This window comes from Microchirus variegatus (genome assembly GCF_963457635.1).
Source record: "Microchirus variegatus genome assembly, chromosome: 9".
NCBI lineage: Eukaryota > Metazoa > Chordata > Actinopteri > Pleuronectiformes > Soleidae > Microchirus > Microchirus variegatus.
In genome coordinates this window covers 12,067,494-12,090,155 of record NC_139810.1, presented here as the reverse complement: position 1 = coordinate 12,090,155, position 22,662 = coordinate 12,067,494, and positions in this window count along the sequence as shown.

Genomic DNA, 22,662 nt, shown 5'->3' with positions numbered 1-22,662 from the left:
TGATGGTGTGTGGAACACACTTTTGCTTCGAGGCATCTTGTCTCGTTATGTGCTTTGGAAGTACTTTCATGTTTGTCGGTTTCTCAACAGCTTCAGCACTGCAATACCTTTAATCTTGAGACACAAACAACGGTTGTCTCCATCAGCGATGAAAGTAATCAGTATATTCTTGCCGTGTGTTGTATGGTCAAAATAGAATTGCATTTCTTTTTCTGCATCGAGGTCAAAAACAAAGCCATGTCAATGGAATGCAGATGAGTCCGGCTTGAAAACTTCACATCACATGCTAATAGAATGTACTACTAAAGGCCCAGTCTGTAAAACTTAGGGGGGTTTATGGGCAGAATGTAATATGCCATCAATGATCATGTTTGTAGAAGTGTAAAATCACTTTATTTTTGTAGCCTTAGGGCCCTTTTTTTCTCAAATTCTGTCCGTTTTACGTCCATCTGTCCAAAACATCATCTCCTTCACCTACCTACATACCTGCAGGCATCAACATAGTGACCATTGAAGAGGTTATTTTATTGTGCTTGAGCCGAAATAGACAGAAACACAGGCGGATTTTGCAGTGGTGGAAGGTAAGTCGTCCCATTAATGTCATATAAAATAGATGAATGTAATTACGCACCATCTCGCAGAGATGCTCTTCAAATGTTTCTGCCATTTTTTTAATGCTCTCACTCTTTGTCGTTTCCCTGACTGATTGGACAATCGACTCTATACTGCCCCCATGATTTGTCGATGAAATGAATGCAAAATACAGACAAAAGGCTCCGTCCATCTCCGTCTTTTGCATAAAGTACAAAAAGGTCTTTAGAATTAGCGGTTGAATAATTGTCAGCCTGGCCGATTATTGGGGTCCCATATTAGAAATGTTTGGCAATTATCACTATCAGCGTTTTATTTTAACAATCACAATGCTATTAAGTAATTTCAAAGTGCTTTTACTGGTAACTAGAATTAGACACTTGGCTCATAAGATGACAGTTGGACAGGATGACAACCAGTGTTGTTTTTGACAACCATCTTAGATTTACTCTTAGTCTTTTGGATGAAAATGCTCAGTAGTTTTAGTCACATTTTAGTCACTTCTATATGTGATAGTTTTAGTCCAGTTTTAGTCGATGAAAACTCAAAAGGGTTTTAGTCTAGTTTTAGTCGACGAAAAGTCAAAAAGGTTTTAGTCTAGTTTAAGTCAAAAAAAGTAGTCTTTTAACAAATTTATTTAGGTCAATAATTATTGGAGATTGTTGTTGGGCAGTGTCACACATAAGTTGTGAAAATAGCAGCAGACCTATAAGTTCAACACACATTGTGAGCTTGTAGATTGGCTATTATAACACACAAAGAGATGACCACACCGTCACTGAATGTAAACATGGCTACACATGCTGCTAAAGAAACACACACATAATGAATTGACGTTAGCGTAACAAAAGCTAACTTTAGCCACTACTACTAACTACTGTGTCCAGTTATTTACATGTCCTGCTTTCTTTCTGCCGATAAATAATCCATCCGTTTGTTGTTTGCTAACACGTTAGCATAAAGACCGCTAGCTTAAAATGCTAACGAGTCCACTCACCGAGCAGAAGTGTCTGTGTCTGTCTCTGTTAAGAAGTACAGCCACAGTTCAGTCCTTCTGTGGGTTTCCTTATCCATATTCATTCAACAATGAACACACACACACACACACGCACACACTGCAGAAGCAGCAGCTGGGTACGTGCATATTAAGTAGCCATGTGCTTTCTCTGTGACCGTCAGGTGATTGGCCAGAAAAACAACAAAGGCTCTGGAATGTGAGATCACCACATCCTAACTAGGAAATTGACACGCACAATAAGCAGAAATGTCTTGCGTTTTAAACGTCTGACAGACCACCCAGTAACATTTTCGTCCATTCTTGTCTCGTCATCGAAAACTCACACAAGTCTCGTCACGTTTTAGTCATTAAACAGCCATATTTATCTCGTCACCGTCTCGTTATCGTCATGAAAAAAGTGGCATCAACGAAAAGATTTCGTCATCGTTGACGAACACAACACTGATGACAACTGGAGGACAGATAATCATTTTATTAGATAATCATGTAAAATGTTTAAATATTGACAAACATTTAAGCAGGTTTTGTATTGGAGTTTGAAAAGAACAGAGGTTCTCATTTTTACTGTAAGTGCATAATAGCATATTGGATTTAAATATTGGTTATCTGCCTTAAAAACTAATGATGTATTGGCCCCGAAACCCCCAAATCAGTTGACATCTACTTAGAATTAGGGATGGGAATTTCACAAATTTTTAGAGTCTATTTTTTTTTTTACATCAGCAGCAACAGCAGCAATGCGGGGTTGTAAACGATTCTACACTGTACTACTTCATTTATGCTCAAAAACATGGCTGTAATGTCCATTATTGACCATCAGAACAGCGATAAGAAAAATGAGGGGCGAAAAAAAGGAAAAAAAGCGGACTCTCCACTGAAACGCGTGTGTCGCCACACACCAGACGGCTGAGGTTTTTGAACCTGCGCTCGTTAGGTGTCCACCAGAGTGAAGTACAGTGATCCTGACTGGGTGAGATGCCGTCTTCATTTAGCGCTCGTGTTATGTCCCCCACTCCCGTCCTAAACTTAAGCGCAACCTCGTTCGCACTGCACGCGCACACACACACGCTCGGACGCGCACAGCCACTCAAGAGAACGAGCCGGTGACGCGCGCAACATCATGTGAGAGCGCAGAGAGCCTGGACAGCAGGATCACCTTTTCGTGCACAGCTTCTTTAACCTCCATGGTCGTGAACTTTACGTGTTTGTGACACTTCGACTTTTTTTTACTATGCATTTTTTTGTCGAGGTGCGCACGTGTCGATTGTCGACAAAAAAGTCCCATCCCTACTTAGAATATCAGATTTTCAAGTGTAATCTGGGCAAGCACTTTCCTCGACAGAGGCCGTAATCTTGCCACGTTTGTCATGTTTCCACAGCAACGGGTATGGACAAACCTACCAGAGCATGTATTTTTTGTTTTGAAGCAGAAGCTTACTGTATAACACAAAGAAGCACAACATCCCTTCTGGTGAGAAATGGACACTGTATTCCCCAACTAATCAGAAGCATACAAGATGACGCAATACCACATTCATTCTATAGCAGGAGAGGGAAAAAAAAACACTTTGGGCTGTCACTTTCCATAAAATCATGTGAGGCATGGAAATTCCATGACAAGCTGTTCCTTTTTTATGTTTCAAGTTTGGACCCCCCACCAGTTTAGAAAGATATCCAAAAATTCGGATAAAGAGTGACAGCCCTGCAATATATAACCATAACAGGATTATCTTCAGTGACAGGAAGAACAAGGAAACCTGCAACAGGCAGTCTGTCCCTGACTGATCTCAACAACTGGGGCAGAGTAAAGCCAGAAGAAAAACTGTGGCACATTTTCAAAATGATTACAACCTCGCCGCCAAGTACCTTGAAAAACTGTGTGCAAGTGAACCCAGGGGAACTAATGTTGTTTTAAAGGCAAAGCTTGGTCACACCAAATAACTTGATTTAGTTACGTTCCGTTCACGGCAGCATGTAAATCAGAAACATTACACAAAGTGTCACATTTTTAAACACAATGTCAGTTGTTAATAGTTATAAATCTGCTCCACTCTAGGATGTTATTTAGGAAAGTGCCAACCTGGGTGAAATAAAAGTGTTTCCACCACCTTGAGGTACTACACATAAATCAAACCTAGCTCAACAGGCAACTTGATCCTAAAAAGTAAACAATAATATTTGCAGTAATGTGGGTGCAGCAGTGCATTGAGGAGCGAATGGTAAACACTGTCCCCATAACAAACTAATTATCCTGGAACTGAATTAGACCTTAATATGCTGCAGGACATTTGTTAACAGGGTAATTGAACTGACTGAGTTTGTCCTCGGTGTGTTGCCATGACGGAGGCTGCGGATGACAACAACAAGCCAGCGCCAAGGTTTTGGGATCAGCTTTTAAATGTGGGCTAATCCATTTAATGTGACTGATTAACCTGTGTGTAGCTGCAATCAGTGATGCATTGTATCACCTCGGAGTAATGAAGTCTGACTTCTTTAAGTTGTTTCGCAATTACTTTGTCAAAGAAATCTTGCACAGTGCAAAGTCAGAGAGACAATTTGTTTCAATTTGAGGTCTGCAAATGTATTAGTTTATTATAAACTGTTCTTTTAAGACACACCGACATGGAATTACAAAGTCATTCCATTAAACATACCTTTTGAAAGCATCATTCGATGAGGTATTTTTAAAATATGTCAGACGGCTAAAATCCTTTTACACGTTAGCAGCCATTATTGAAAGGCTAAAGGCAAAATGTCATGCTTTAAGTTTTTTTTTTTTTGTTTTTTTTAAAGAATCAGTCAACCTCATTTTCTACTTTCTTTCATCCATTTCAGTGTCTCTCTGCCCTCGCTGTCATCTCTGAATGAAATGCCATTCTGCATTAGGGAGTGAATTGGTGAGACTGATGGTTTTTGAGGGTTTGGGGAGATAGCTTAGTTGAGAGTGAAAGAATGTGTGGTGGTGCGTGCTTGTGTGTGTCTGTAAGTGTGTACATGGGCCTGCCACAGTGAAGGTGAGAGGCGAGAAAGAGAGAGAGAGAGAGAGAGAGCTTGTCAGCAAACACAGGTCATGAAAAATGCATGGAGAGTTGTGGTGTCAGTTTGCTGGAGCGAAAGCTGCAGAGAAAGGAGCAGAGACTGTTTTTTTTCTGAACGCCTCAGCTCTCGCTGTCTGCTCTCTCACTCACCTGGCCAGCCCACAGCCTTTCCTACGCTACAGCTCACTTCATTAGTCCTGCTTGCCTCACAGCCGCCTTTGTGGTCCACAAGCTTTCTTTAGGTTTTTATTGGTGCCGATTATATGCTTTTCACCCCCTCCTGTAAGACCTTCACACTGCTGCTCCACGCTGTACTACAAAGACATACAGTTTTTAGAACAGAGTGGAATATATCTACTCTTCCCTACAACCCAAAAATGAAGGCGGTAAAATGATCGAGAGGGGCAGTTAAAAATAAATTTCATTACACATTAATCCTTTGATTATTTTCCCAGCGTAGTCCATAAAATATTGTATAAAAATAAAAAATAAAATAAATAAATAAAAAAAAATAAAGAGAAAATCTGTTTCCCAAACTTTTAAAGGTGCATTATGTAATAAATCTAAAGCAACTGGCCATAAAATCCTCCTAATATGTCACAGAGACTCAGGAATAATGTTCATGTAACAAACTACAACAGTACAGCCAAAATATTTGCATTAAATCTTTTGCAGACTGTAAATCATGTTTATGTTTTGAAATCATGTTTTGGCAAGTGGAGCCACCTTCCGCCGTCTACCAATCATTGCAGTCAGTAGAGTCTCAGCTGCCGATCAACCACGGGGTTGCCAGTTACTGAGCTACAATGGTGGAGAAAACGAAACCTTAAAGACCTTGGTATTTTGAATTTGAGTGTAGTAACCGTTTTTGGCCACACTCTTACATAAGGTGCCTTTAATGATGGCTTCAGAAAGGAAAGATATTCAAAGTCAAGTCTAGGGCTGCAACGATTAGTCAACGTAATCGATTACGTCGACTAATCGTTGACGTAATCGATTACGTCGACCACAAAAAATCTTTGTCGATAAAATTTAAGCATTGACGCATCGTGTTGTATATCACACCGGCCGCTTCACTGCTCATTAATTAATTAAATATCAGTCTATGATGCAAGTACATTATACGTTTGTGTCGTACGTCTATCAGTCGGAAAAGCATGGAAGAAGCTAGCTTAGCGAACGCTAGTTCACTTGCGGTAATGCGTACTTTACGGAGTGTTTATAATGAATCGTAAACTACTTTCACTTATCAACTGTGTGATTTGGGGCATATTAATTCAATATTTAAGCTGTAAGAAATATGTGATAATTTGTTTCAGGTATTTAACTGTGATAAATGTTGTGTCATTAAAGCACATGCATGAGTCCACTGTATGTAGTTAAACAGAAGTCTACTAACTAGATAATTGTGATTAGTCGACTAATCAAAAAAATAATCGATAGACCAGTCGACAACAAAAATAATCGTTAGTTGCAGCCCTCGGACATGAGCAAAATTCATCAAACAAAAGACAAAATTTTGCCAATTTTTTTCTACTGTTTTACCATTAAATATCTATAAAGATGCTTTCCAGACATTGGTCAATCACATGAGGGACAGCCATTGCTTGGAGGGAAAACAACAATGACAACGACTGAGAAAGATTCAGAGTCAGACCTGGACATGCCTCGTACTAGCGAGCGAAGACTCCGTGGGCGAGAGATGAGGATGGCAAGGAGGAGGAGGATTTCAGAGAGTCAGGCCAGGGTTTGAGCCAGTATCACCACGAGCCAGAGGTAAAGACAGACCTGCCCGTTACAGAATCACAGAAGTCATAACTTCACAGCCTCTGAATCTGATAGAATTATGTCCAACATGATTAAACTCTTCATTAAGGAGTGTAACAATTGAATGAATATTACATTTTAAAGGGCAGGTTATTTTTACATGTGTAAATTAGGGATGGGAATTTCACAAATTTTTAGAGTCGATTGTCGAGGTCCACGTGTCGAATTTCTTCGCACTGCATGCACACACGCTCGGACGCGCACAGCCACTCGAGAGAACGAGCTGGTGACTCGCGCATCATCATCTGAGAGCGCAGGAAGCCTGGACAGCAGGATCACCTTTTCGTGCACAGCTTCTTTAAAGGGACACTGTGTAGTATTTATGGGTTTATATGACCCAAAATCCACTTTTGTATACATATTATGTGATCCTGCATCGTCTAGTCGCTGTATAATATTCTTTGTTTCATTTTCGTAGTGTTTCAAAAAGTCATGTAAAATAACATGGTCACAGGCCGCTACTGCATTGCCACGACGGCATGTTTCTACGGGAGCCTGTAAGGACAAACGCGAGAGAACAACTTTACTTGTAGCGGAAGTCCCGCCTCCTCTCTCTCCGCTTCGTCTGCTACGGCCGCGGTAGCTTGCCCTCTCCCTCGCCTCACGAACCTCATCTGCCGACACGGAGAAAGACAACGAGGACCGGCTGAGGATACCGTAGCACTCAGGGAAGGGAGGGGGTGAGCAGAGAAGCAGTTCTTTGTTGTAAATTTCAGCCTCTCCTCTAGATGGCACTATAAACTACTTACTTCACCTTTCACCTCCATGGTCGTGAACTTTACTCGTTTGTGACACTTCGACTTTTTTTACTTTTCATTTTTTTGTCGAGGTGCGCAAGTGTCGATTGTCGATCGATTTGTCGACAAAAAAGTCCCATCCCTAGTGTAAATAGCAGCATAAACGGTAGCACAAAAGGACTTAGGCCTTATTATACACAGAGAAACAGAAGTGTCCCTCTCCAATCTGTTTTTTCTTTTCTTTTTTGCTCAGAAGTTTTCCGTAAACAGGGCATTGTTTCCAAAAATGTCTTTATACACATGGAACCTCCCAAGACTCTAAACACTGTAACACATATGCTATGCCAGGGCTGTAATGTGGCCACAGAGAACTACACGGTTTACAGTGTTCACTTTTTACAGTTTATGTGCTGGAAATGCGACACTCAGTCTAATGATGATGTTGAGTTTAGAGAACATCAATGATACTTGTTATAAAGGTGGGCGCGAGGTGATAAACAAATAGCAATTTTTCTTAAAAAAAAAAATAATAATGTTGCATTTAATATTCACTTGTTCAAACAATCTTGTTTATCATTCAACAGTTTGAGCATTCTCAGTGCCTGAGTCTTCCAACTATGGAAAAAGTGTCCCAACAGCTTATTGTCATCTTTGAGTGCATTTTCTTTCAGATGAATACAAAAAAATTTGTAAATCATACAATTGGAGTTGTGTGAGACAAGGCTATCACCATTACACACACACTCTCTCTCACAAACAAACTCACACATTCAGTCACTCAGGTAGCATCCTCCCTCCTCCAGCCAACTGCTTTGCTCTCACTTGCTAATTTTTTTTATTTAAATCACATGTGTATTCAGTGTTTCCTTACCATTATATTAGGGGGGTGCCGCATGCCCCCCATTGACGGTCAAATGTATTTTATTTTACGTCATTTGAGGTTGCCTTTTCCATCGAACAGGTCTATTACTGGTCCTTTTATTAAACAAACTAAATAGCTTTAAGTTATTTGTTTATCTTATTTACACAAGAACATGTAATTGTATATGCAATTGTTGCACAATAATTTCCCTCGGGATAAATAAAGCATCTTGAATCTCTAATTTCTGTCTATGCATGGTTGCGCATTTACAATTCTTTGCTCTCTGTGTGGCACATGGCAGAGTTCCCCCCACACCCACCCACCCACACACCCACACAAACACACACTCACACACGCACACACACACACACAATAACACTAACTGTTGAGGAATACAGAGCGAGACTGAACAGCGCAGCGCAGCTTCACGGCTGAGACACAAACAGACCGCGGGGCGGTGCCGCTGTTGCGGACAGGTGCAGCTGCAGTTATAAAACCAATCAACGATTATTAGACTAAAACATTGAAATAACAACCTTACCTTAGCGTTTTTAAACGATATGTCATTTTTGTAGTAGAGCTGTGAAAAGCAAACTGTTGCTTGCAAAGTTTGCATTCCACTTTTTCACTGTCATCTACTTTTGAAAAATGCTGCCACACTGCTGATGTATTTGACATGGATGCAACAGGAGGACTGAGTGTAGCCTTAAATGAAAAGCTAAAAATTCACGTCTAATTAATGGCAACGCTAATCTATCAGTCTCTCGTAAGCCACCGAGCGATAACCCACTGGGCTGGACTAAACCAAAATAGTGGAAAACAAGGGGGGTGTTCTCTGAAGACACTCTGTTACCTGTGAAACAAGGGTGCCCTAAAACACCCCCATTAGTACGTGGTACTTTCCTCCTAATGAAATTCACCATAAAAAATTAATAATTACATATAAAAAAAATAATTAGTCGACCAATCACAATTTTGGTCGAGCCAGAACGTGTTGACCAATTAGTCGACCAGTCGACTTTGACTACAGCCCTAAAGACCACATCCAAAAAAAAACAAATGACCCCTAAAATAGAACTTTTTTTTTTTTTTTTTTTTTTAAAGGACAATGAGTAGCTGGGCCTTTCTTGTTAATCACCTCAAAAATCTGTTTCGGGGTTGCTTGATGCTAGTGTTTCCAGGAGGCTAGTGGGAATGTTGCTCCAAGTGGTGAAGATGGCTTCACGGAGGGCATCCCCAACCCCAAATGTTCTCAATTGGATCTAGATCAGGGGAACACAGAACAGAATGGTTCAAAAAGAGTGATGTTATTTCTCTGGAAGATGTACTTTGTCAGGCGGACATTGTGAACTGCTGTGTTGTCCTGTTGAAAAACCCAGTAATTGCCACACAGACGATGGCCTTCAGTCATGAGGGATGCCCCCTGCAACATCACCACATAGCCAGCTGCAGTTTAACGCCTCTGCACAACCTGAAGTGTCATTGTTCCATTGAAGGAAAAAGCCCCCCAGATCATGATGGCGCCCCCTCCACTGTGCCGTGTAGAAAACATCTCAGGTGGGATCTACTTGTCATGCCAGTAACGTTGGAAGCCACCAGGACCGTCAAGGTAAAATTTTTCTCATTAGAGAATAAAACTTTCTTCCACCTTTCAATGTCCCATATTTGGTGCTCTCGTGCACCTCCAAACAGCTGATTATGTGCCGTTGAAGGAGACGAGGCCTTGGAAGACATTTTTTGTTCTTAAAATCTTTCTCTCGCAGATGCTGTCTAATGGTTATGGGACTGCAGTTGGCACCAGTGACAAGCTTAATTTGGGCCGAGGATTGCCCCTTGTCTTGACAGACAGCCATTTGGATCCTCTGGCTTAGGGCCTTTTAAGCAGTTTAAAATGACTGTCTTACTGCGTCCAACCTCAGCAGCAATGGCACGCTGCAAGAGGCCTTGTTGATGCAGCTCAACAATCTGACTGCGTTCAAAGAGAGAAAGCTTTCATCAAGAGGTCTATATTTCAAATATAATTATTCAAATGCTTTGAGACGAAACTCCCGTGTTCGAAACCTAACATTGCATTGAATGATGTGTGAATGCCACACCTTTGCATGCATGAATCACACATGTGATTAACACAATGTGTGATGAACGTGTTAATTACACGTGCAATTCATGCACATAAAGGTGTGGCATTCACACATCATTCAAGCAATACTAATGATCAATCTATACTGATTCAGTGATAAAGTGCCTGTTAACATGAACCAAGCTATATCCTTCATTTAGCATCAAAAAGCAGAAATAAACCAGATATTATCTGAAATGAGAGATACTAACTAACAGTTAGAGTTAGAGTGTATTCAAGAGGCACAAACATTCCAAAAGAAAACTTTTCGGTCAATTTCGAGTGACCAATTGACCTAATCCCCATAGTGCATGTTTTTGGACTGTGGAAGAAACCGGAGAAAACCCACACACACACGGGGAGAACATGCAAACTCCATGCAGAAAGGCACTTGTTCCAACCGGGGCTCAAACCAGGGTCTTCTTGCTGCAAAGGCAAGAGTGCTAACCACTACACCAACTATGCAGCCCCTCCAAATGTATCATGTATCGGTATATGGCCTAATAATATTGATATATAATTTATAAGCCATATAGCCAAGCCTTACCTTTAAGCTTGACAGAAATATTGATTTGATTTCTCCAATATGTTTATTTCAGACATTATGAAAAGGGATATCACTATGCTGAAATTAGGGGGCAGTGGACAACAGTGGTGCAAAATTGCACACATTATGATGGGGGACCATCTGCAAACATTGTTTCACACTCACTGTGTCACCCACTCAAGTGGAAACACTTCCTACATGACTGCACATGTGCGGCAACATCATTGTCTGGAAGCAGAATAGCTGAGCCACCATCCAACAAGCAACTGTCTCTCATTAATGGCCTCCAAAACACACACGCACACACACACCGGTTCAGGTAGACACACAAAAATAAAAAGGCAGAGGGGGTGTTTATAGTCACTGGAGATGTGGGTTGTATTCAACTTATTAAAACGCTCGACCCACGTTACAAGCCTTTATTTTCTATCATACAACATGCCACAAAACTGGAGAAATGGGAGGGGGTTTGCATCTATGTAAAATAAAAAATAGGTTTCAAAAAAGAAATATTTTTTTCTTTCTCCATATTCATTCCGGTTAAACTGAACCATGAGACAGTTGTACTGGCAGGGTGGAGAGAGCCTTGACACAGGGGATGGTGTTAATGGTGGTCAGTTTGCAATAATTGTGTTATTTATTTGTCTGTCTATTTGTGAGCAGCATAACTCAAAAAGGAGCCCAAATCGAAGTTTTGAGCTCTGTGAGTGCTTTCTCTCATTATCAGACTATGGTTGTTCCCCACAGTCAAGATAATTATACTGCAAAAAGAAAAAAAATGACTCTGAGAGCGAAGGGGCATTCCATTTTGAAAATGTTACTAATCAGGTGATGATATAATTTTGTTGCTGTAACAAATGCAAGGTTCTTAAAAGGTTTGGGCTGCTTGTAATTCAGAACTAGTGTTTGATATCTGACACTAGAGATCCCAGAATGCTTTGTCCTAAGTCACACATAGAGAAGCAGATATTTCCCTGCTGGTTACACTGCTGATATCAATTTTTTTTTAAAAAGCAGAAAAAATATGAAATTAAAATGCTTTCTCCTCGTTTGCCATGTCACTCCAATCCATTAGAATTATCTAACCTTGTTCCCCTGCAAATTATGCCTCTCAGAAGTTTCTCTTTTCAATACTGTTATTTATTTTCCAATTCCAAAACACTGCAATATAAAGTCAACTAAGGTAACAGTCATCCTGCTGCTGATGGAGAGAATGAAATAAAAAAGCAACATACTGTGCCTTTATCCTTCCCCTCATTATACATTAAGATGGCTTTTACATGCTTGTTAAGACAGTGCAGCTTAATGGACTTTGTGTGTAAAACATCATCAATGAACAGTGCTGCACGATGAATTATTCACTTCAGTGTTGTTTAATGTGCTGCATGCTGTCATTTATTTAACCATTTTCCACACACAGTAAGGCTGTGCACTCTGAAGGTCAGAGGTAAAATCACAGTCTTTACACGGAGACCCCGGAAACATAAATTACTGTAAGTAGACTTTGCATCAGCAGAGAGAACCATTACCCATAAAAGCTACTCTTATGTCCCAGCTGCAAATCTAAGCAGCATCACTGGATGCCACCCACATCCGTCTGATCTTTGGCAGAGGACCATTAGTCATGTTGTCCACTCACTTGAAAATCGGTCATAGATCTGTGATCAGATTCAGAATCCATTTTTCCTTTACTCATAAGCAGTCCTCTCTTTTTTTCTCTTGTCTAAAACAATTGTGGACATTATGGTCAATTCTTACTGGAAGAAGATGTATTTTTGTCTGTCTTAACCCATTGACGCTGGGAAAGCATTGCCGCATTTCTACCATTGACGCCGGGAGAGCGGCTGCGCGTTTTATTCTACCATCGACGCCGGTAAAGCGGATACGTCAATTTTCGGGGGTATAAGTGTTCCTCGCAACATTGTTTTGAAATTACTTCACGCAAACAAGGACTTTTCTGAAGGCAGTGATTTTGAGGAGTTTCGTCATCGCTGATAACTTTGAGCGCGCTGAACAAATCGACCGGGATTTATGGTTAAGACATAATTATGTTTGAAGACGACGAGGTCGGCGATAATGACGATAAGGACCACCGTAATCGACAGAGTGTTTACAACCGTGCACCAGGGGTGACAGTGGATTTACCTGCAGATGCCGCACTGCTGTAAGCACTATCACCGTCACATGTGAAGCAGACTGTCATTACATGATGTTCTTGTTCTTCACACTCCATCAGGACTAAATCAAGGCACAGACACAAGTTGATATTACTTTATTTTCTTACTGTTTTTTAATTGAAAATAGTTATTCACTTTAATTTTAAATTTTTGTATCTAAATAAAACAAATTTCACAGGAAAGCCACGAGTGTAAGCTCTCAAATACTTTTTGAATTGTGTTCCTATCTGCTACAGAGGCTGAGATATCAGTAATTTAGTAGCCATTGAAGCTCAGGTTTTTCCAGGCGCTTCAGGCCTTCTTGGGTTAAACAACAAAATCACATTTTGTTCTTATTTTTTTTTCTTTATAATATAATATAATATTATTTCTGAATATTTCTGTCTAACCGGCCGGTCGCCGATTGCGGCCGATCACGTGAAAATCGGCCGGTTCCGGTCACTGGCCGATTAATCGGTGCATCCCTAGTTTTCATTTACACTTTTTTAAATATTATGACAAAGCAGGTTTCGGTTATTTATTCGTCGCTCATTAGCATTTATTTTCAAACGTATTATGATGTATTAACGAGCTGCTGTGTGGATTCATTGAGGAGAGGAGACCGACATGCTGCAGTTTATCACTGTATTCAGTCCTGGACATCGTGACACTGATGACGGTGTGTACTGAGACCTCCGGTCACTTCACAACTAATTCCCGGGGAGGCTGTTTGTCTTATCATCACTATCGGTTACTAAAGTTACTGTTAAATGTGATGAACACGCAAATTAGTGTCGAATATAAACAGGTTGAGTGAAAGAAGCGGGAGTTATAAAACTACTTTAACACGTTATTATTCCTAATAATAATTATACAAATTATATAAAGGAAATCAGACAAAAACAACATTATTCCTGTAACACATATAAACTCAAGCCGAAGTTAACGTGACGTCGGTATTCATGAAGTCCGCTAGCGCACGCCATTTAGCATACTCCCATTTTGCCTTTCGCTGTTCATGTACGCTCCGAGCAAGTCGATAATGTGGAGAGCTGCGCATGCTCTATGGGCCCCATAACCCGGAAGTAAACGTGGAAGTCAAAAACTTTTTTGGCATATGCGCTGGGTGAGCAGCTTCGTAGGAATGAACGGAAGCAAAGGGGCGGTGGTCTATCCAGTTCATATAATACAACCATGGCTCTCACAGCTGTCACCGTTTTAAAATGCCCTGCTCGCTGAGGAGAACAGTACCGACAGTGGCATAAAAACAATGAAAATCACACTCCTCCATGCGAGGGTTCACATTAGCCGGTATATATGCCGTTTTTTAACCATTGTCATGGGAATTTGGCTGGCAAGTCAGGCTTATAGTGCACTGGGGGAAACCCTGTCCATCATCAAAAATTTAAAAATTTTAGTCACCTCCCTTTTTTTTATTCAGTGATATTTTACAGAGATTTATTGTTTCTGACATACTTTAATTTTCTCCACGTCTTTGGCGTGGGGAAATATATTTCATGATGATTTATTTTTGGCATATTGAACACAGAAACATCATGACATAGAGCAGTGCTATATCCGTTTAATTCCTAAACTGCTATGTTTGTACACTACACTGCCAGTCGACAAAATTCAGCTCCAGGCAAGACAGGAACCCGGCAATGAGTCAGTGCCTCTCCACATGCACTGCATATGTCACATGGAGAGCGTTTGCTCCATACATATGCAGATCCTGTGTTTCGCTGCTCAGACATCTTTATTTTTAGACAGAACTTCAAAGTGTTTTTTTTTTGCTTTTCCCATCTTTATGCTGAGAAAACTAATGAACAGAGAATATAGAGAGTTGAGATGACTATCGGGATCCTGTCATACTTCTGTAAAAGGATGTCAATTTTCTGTCACTATGATATCAAAGGTTTTTTTTGGCAAGCATCCACAGCAAAGGGCTCAGCTGAGTGATCGCGACATACAGATGCTGTTTAACACTTTTCCAGTTAGGGCTGCAAAGTGCATTCATTAGAGTCAGTTTTGATAAAGCTAATTAATTACCAAAATAGTCAATTTTCAATGCAGGTACAACTTTGTTATGCCACGATCAAGCAGATCAGAAAAAAATTAATAAAATACTGGTATATGGTTTGATGACGATGATGAAACCCAATCACACAAACTTAACAATTTCCTTTTAGTCACTAATACAATTCTTTGGAAAACACCATGTTTGGATGAGTTAGCTTAACAAAACAGTTCAACAGTAATAGTGGCTAATAGTGGCTTCTGAGAGAACACTATAAACATACTGCCTTATCGTAGCCATGACTGTAAAATCTCAAATGTTGGTGCAGACACTAGAACACCATCAAATTCTAAGAGGTAGACGATTCACACACGGTCTTCTTCCCTTGCAGCACAAAGCTCTACATCGTCGACACAGTTTCAAGGTTGGCACCAAGATTGGAGTCAGAAATTCAGCATTCAGACCAAATGTGGAATTGCTCCTGACTTATGGCACTGAACAGCAGCCAAGTGTTTTTGTGCAAAATTATGATGTCAAAGTGAGGGAAAGCTTTGAGTGCCTGGATATACAAAACCGTAATTTCATCAATTTATCCTACAAGACATTTGAGTTCAATTGTGGTCATAGTTAAAGTAATGTTTTGAGTTATGGCCCAAAACCGATTCACTGGACTTTTGATGTCTGACGACATGATAAAAATCTGATCAGTTCATCATGTAGTCCAAGGGTGTGAAATATGAAGAAATTCCCTCAAGGCTTTCTAGATATAAAACAGAGCGATGAGATGAATGGACAGACAAAACCAGAACAGACACTGCCTCTGGCAATGGGTGTTACCAGCACTGAGGCTTCAAAAAGACAGGAAATATCACAAAACTATGTTTAGCACCTCATGCAGAATCATACAATTATGCACAAGTGCTTACAATGTGAAACATCAGCAATTAAACCTTTTAACTCAGACAAGAAGCCAAACAATAACACCCAATGAAAATCCATAATGTTCACACTTCACTCAACTCTTTGCATTGAGCTTTGAAACTAGACTCATAAATATCACAACTGCCACAGCCCTTGACTAATGCGGTTATCACGGTAAAGGTTTTTCACCTGTGTTGTGATATAAAGTGGCTTAATAGCATGGTGTACAATGCATCTCATCCTGTCTGTGTCATATGGTCACGCCATGTGTTAAGAATTAGTGACATCTAATCACTATTGCCCACATTCTCCTAGTGCTGGCCTCAAGCTGGTAGGGTTCACTAAAAAAAAAAAAACCCTGCCAAATCAAATATGCAAATCACAAAATGCAATACTGTAAGTGTGTAATTGCTTTAAAAAATGGTTCATAGCCATAGTTATTATATCCTTTTTTTATATGTACTTTAGGCAATGGCCTTGCTTTACAGAAGCTGCATGTTAGGGCTGGACGATACAGCCTAAAAATAAAATCCCCGATTTATTTATAAAAAATTCGATTTTCGATTGAGATAAAAAAAAGTTTAACTACTAAAGACAAAATAATTATTCATATGATGTACTATGTGTAAATGCATGACGTTTTACACACACACATACAGTGTTTCCGTGTCAGGGAATTAAAATATTTTAAATATGTCCTCCATGACCGTAGCACAGACTCCGTGTCTGTCACAGTCTGTGGGCTAAAATACACTGACAGCGTGATGCCAGTCATGGACCAGACTACTGGGTTAAATATTGAGATTTTAGACATTTTCCTGGTAATTGTCAGAGATTAACCCACGTTTTGGGATTGTTAAATATTTTACATGATCTATTGTTTGGCACTGTTGGGCTTGATCCTTGTGTCGGAGGTCTCCGGAACAAAGACTCTGATACAGTCACATATAGCGGTAGTTTGCCGCTCGCAATCAGCAGTGCAGTCCCGACTTGTGCTACTGCCTTTTGTTGAAATGGGCTTTAAACAAACTTCAACAAAAAAATCGTCCGGAACAAAAAACTCGAATTAATCGATAAAATCGAGTTATCGCCCAGGCCTAGCTGCCATGTCGAATGGCTGGTTTGTCTATTCAACATGGCAGTTTCTGTGATTTGCATTCTTGATTTTGAAGGGGGTTTTAACATACTCTGCCAGCTTGGGACCAGCACGTGGGCCCAGATGCTGGGGTCAATATAGTGACCAGTAAACATAAACGGCAACCTTTTGGTTACAAGCCTAATTCCCTTCTGCTCAGCCATCGGCTGCTCTTATTTACAGCTAGAACATACTTATTTATCTTATACTTGTACTTGAATGAATACTTTTATATATATATATATATATATATCATATTCACAAATACATTTAAACTCTTCTTCCCTGACCCTCTATTTGGAGTGCCCAAACTAAATAGAGTAAATCTCTGCAGTTACGAGCTCTATATGGATTATCTTGGTATCAAAATAAAGATACCACTTGTGAGATTCCACCAAATCTCAGAGTAAATACACATGGAATATTATTCGTACATCTTATTTTGGGGGTGGATCCGTGAATCTTGGTCGTAGAGTGATAAAAATGGTACCGCTGGAATCTGTGAGAATCTAAACTCTAATGTGTAGGAACGACTGCAACGACTACGAAGATTCGTCGTCAGATACAAGTCATTTTTTATGGTTCTGCCTCTTTTGGGGTGATTTGATTGACGTGGAGAATCGCCCAAAAATTCTCCCCTTGACTTTTTCGAAAAAACATACCCTCCAATGCATTTTTAATGAGGATTTATGTGTATGCACAAACGTTCTTGCATCATACGTGTACTGAGCAAAGAGAGGAGGGGATATCTTCTCTTCTTTTCACATCACGTCTCCCTATAAGTTGTTCGCCTCTCTAGTGGCGGCACTCTAAGCGAAGCTCACCGTTTTAAAAAAACATGGAGGACTGTGCTCGTTAAACCGGTCCAAGCACTAACTGATAAGTCTAAGTAATTTTACCAGTGCCACGGAGTTCACGCTTTCATACGCCTTAGCTGTTTATGGCTCGTAGCAGCGGACATCAGTCATTTGAAGCTATGTTAGTTAGCTTGTTTGCTAACATTGTTGATGTTTGCATTGCTCAGGGTTTAACTGCAGGTTAAACTTCACGCAAATCAGACAATCGGACTGTTTTTGTCAGAGAGTATTGCAAGATGCATTTAGCAACTCATCTAAAGATCCAATTCTGCACTTTCCTTTACACTTAATGAATAACTTGACTGCACTATCTTATCATATGTTTGTTGTATGTATCTGGTAAAGGTTGTGGAAGCTCTTGATCCTTGGTCAGTTAATAAATGCTTGACTCAATGTGATGCCCCTGTCTTTGTGTGGTTGCTGGACACATCTTGTGTCCTGTTTAGCTATTTTACATCATACATTAGATTCATGTTAATAATATTTGTTCATATCAAGTTGCCATATAGTGGACACAAGTTGACAACAACAAATTGATACTTTCTTGCTTTATGCACTTATTGAATGGGTCGCCTTAATCATTATCAGAAAAAATATGAAAACAAAAATAATCGTTATTTGCAGCTAATGGTTATTTAGACAAATGTAAATACTTTACAACACACTAATGGTACAAATATAAAGTGCTTTACCACTTGCTTTTACAACCTTTGTGGTACAAATTGGGCCTTTAGATTAAACGAGGACTACTGTGCACTTCATGTTGTAGCCTTTCACACTTGATGCGCCGTTGATCAGAATGCAAGTCATCCATAAGGTATTATATTTGTAGAAGGTAGAAATCAAAACACTTTTTGTCTGCAGCATCACTGATAACTATTCTTTTGCGAAAGCAGTTCAATCTACAAAAACAGCAGGACAATTATTTGAAAACCACAAATCTGCACAGGTAAAACTCTGTATTCTTATTAACATTATATATATATATATGCAATATCTCCTTATGCCTGCATAACCTATTTAATTATCTCCAACTCTCCAAGGCTTTTCCAAACAATTCTGTATTTCTGTACTCTGCAGTGTCATCCACCTACCCATCAGCTTGGCTGTCAGTAGTTTCTGTTCCTCCTCTCTCAGGCTATCTTCACTTTATTTTGAGAAAGGATCGTCTACCTGTCCCGTGTTTGGTCTGCATAACTTGCACTGTGTCTGTCAGATTAACCATCTTCACCCAGTGTGCGACATCCACACCTGTCTGCTAAGTACGAAGCAGAGTTTCTCCCGCCTGTATTTATTTGTGCAGTTTGCAGTCTGCGAGTGTGTTAAGGCTGAGCGGCTGTGCTCTTGTACCACATGTCTGATAATCAATCCAACACACATATAGACCCATCAGTGCCGTGACCTTGTCTGGTGCAGTGAAGTCATCTGGTGCAACGAAGTCATCTCCAACTACATTCTGCTCTGCCCTCACCTTGGCCTGCATTGCTTTGCTGCATAATGCAAGTTGCACATATAGCCTTGGTAGATAGGAGTGCTAAAAAAGTGAGACACAAGATTTACAAAGCACACGTTTGTGGAAACTGCAATGGGGCTGCATCTGACCACAGTTGATACTTGACTAGTCATCCATTATTGAAACAATTAATTGGAGCTGCAACTAACAATTATTTTCATAATTCGAGTAATCTGTCCATTATCTTCACGATGACTCGAGTTATCATACATAGCGTTGTTCCGATTCCGATACCAGTATCAGAAAGGCCTCCGATACTGCAGAAAATGCCGGCATCGGTATCGGCGCGTTCTGGAGTCCAGGCACAGATCCGATACCAAGTAACTTATTTCAAATAGAAATCCGTTTACTGGTTAGCTCTGACACGGTTCTTCTTCGTCTTAAAACAGTTGCGCTGTGTCGTTTGCTGTTTTAGAAGCACAAAGAAGAATTGATCAGCTGACGTTAGCTAAGGAGCTAACATTAGCTCATCATGTCGGCGGTTTGGCAGTATTTCACACTGGATGCTCCCACCAGTAAGACTGCGACATGCAACATATGAAAAGAAGCAATTTCGAGGGGTGGCACCAGCAACTTAATCAAACTTATGACGCCGCGTCACGCTAAAGAACACAAAGGAAAAGAAGGACCAGCCTCAGTGACGCTGACGTAGTTCCCTGTGTCTCATTTGCATTTAAAGAGACAGGCATTCAAAAGCGAGCGTTCTGAACAGGGCTGTTTTGGCAGGGTGATTGAACTGCTGTGGTGCTTCATCCTGAAGGTATTTTGACCAAAGCATGTCACAGACATGTTCATTAGGATGCCAGGGAACTAGGTTCACTTGGAGAAATAGGCTATAAAATGTCTACTTTAGCAGCAGCACTTAAGTTTTAACAAAATAATTTATTTCTAGATTTATTTAGTTAAGTTGCTGTTGCACTACTGTTTTATACTGTTCAATTTCAAAAAATATTTGAAATATAAATGGCTTCCATTTGCTGTATTCATTCATGTTTTTAAAAGGGTTTAACCTGAGCCAGGCCGCACCAAAATTAATATCATATTACAGTCATGCAGGTGTAGTATGATTTTTTTGTTTTTTTGTTAATGAAAATTATAACACACTGGCGTCAGTATCGGCCGATACCCACAGCACAGATATCGGAATTGGTATTGGGAGGGGAAAATGGCATCGGAACATAATCCGCATGATATAATATTATTATATGTTAATATATGTATAATATGCATACATAATCGTATGGGCCATAAAATGTCAGAAAACAGTTAAACAGTTGATCGGTGTTTGTCAAATCTGGAAATGATGATGAAAAAATATCCAGTTTTAATGATTTGTTATTATGTTATATGGAGTAAATAAATTAATATTCATATTTAAGAAGCTGAAACAGTCACAAATCTTGTTTTAATAATGAAAAAAGCCAATTTAACGAATAACAAAATAGTTGACGATTAATTTAGTAATTGATTAATCGAGTAATTGTTTCAGCTCTACAATTTATCGTCTAATTGAATAATGTTAAGAACCCATTCGAGTTTAAAATATACAGCCTTTGTCATCATGTGTGTCCCTCTCAGCAGAGATGGCTAGAGATAAATGATGATGTTCAGCTCTTCAGCATGAAAAACATTGATGCTGATGTAACCAACAATAACAATTGAACATGTCAGTCTGCCCTTGGGCTTGTATGGAACTACAAGCGCCTTCTAAAATAAACTGTAGCTTTGTGCTCATCCAAACATCAAAGTTACCCACAAACCAATTCTAAAATTAACCGACAACCAGCTGTGATGTAATATCACCAGATTTCTAGAAGCAGAAGTCAAAATTAAGACTACAGGGATTCTAATGACTCATTAAATTATTGTGCTTCCCATTAGGGCTATAACAATTATTTAATAACCCATTACTCTGTCGATAATTTCTTTCAATTAATGGACTATTCATTTGGTCCATAAATCATCATATTTTCCAAGATTTCTTGAATAAAATTAATGATTCCTTTGTTATATGGAGCAAAGCCGAAAATGGAAGAATAAAAATCAATAACAAAAAAACACTGCACAATTGTTTATTTGTTTTTTAAAAACAAATTAATCAATTATCAAAATAGTTGGCAATTTAATCGATTTAACTGATCAATCAAAAAACTGATGCAGCCCAATCTCATATTTATTGACAATTCATATCCATGCAGGACACAGGCCAGGCGAGTGCTAATAATACAGATTAGGAACCATATAACCTCGCCCAGAGTGACTTGTATATGATATAGCACTGTGCTTGCAAAAAATGGTCTCTAAAGAGACAAGGAGGGGATTTGGAATTTAACGAAGAGGGACATATTAGTTGGAGCACAGAAGAAGAGCCAGACTCAGCATTAGATCTCATTAATATTTTCAATTACTCCTATTTGTGACACCAAATAGCTAATGAAAATTGTGGACTTCAAATAGAGTTCAGCCTTTTTCCTCCTAACAGAAAGGCAAATTCTTACATTTTCCAGAAAAATATTTCACACACCAAAACTTTAGAAAAGATTTAAAAAGAACAGACAAGATGCAGCTGCTCTACACTAGATGGCCCCTTTATAAGGCACAAATGTTCAACTGCTTGTTGATGCAAATATCTAAATGAGCCAATCTCAAAAAAAATTGTATATGGTTTATGGCTGTTGGTGTCAGTGAGAGTGAATATTTCAGGAACTACTCATCTACTGAGATTTTCACACACAACCATCTCTGCAGTTTACAGAGAATGTGCCAAATGGAGAAAAATATTCAGCAGGTGTGTGTGTGGGTCAGACTGGTATGATAAAAATTAGACAATTAGTTTGAGGACAAAAGACATTTGAGAACATCACCATTTCCAGGTTTGAAAAACACTGATAAATTTTTTTCAACATTTTCTGACACTTCATGGACCAAACTATTCCAACAATTTAATACATTGCAGCCCTGAACTCAAATAAACACTGATAAACCCAATGCCTGCGAGCATGCATAAGTTAGCAGGACGTTCGATATTGGCTGGATATTCGTTTTCGAAACACATTTTCTCAATCAACAAATAGATATTTTCTCATTCTGATTGCTGACATTTTCTCATTCGGATTTCTGTAGTAGTTGCCAATGGTAGACAGCTACTTACTACATGTGAAGTTTTGTTGATATCTGCCATTATTGTGAAATAGTATGAAATTAAATATTTAAAAAATCAACAAATAGACATTTTCCCATTCTGATTGCTGTAGCAGTTGCCAGTGGTAGGCGGCAACTTACCACAGGTGAAGTTTTGTTTATATTTGCCATTATTGTGAAACA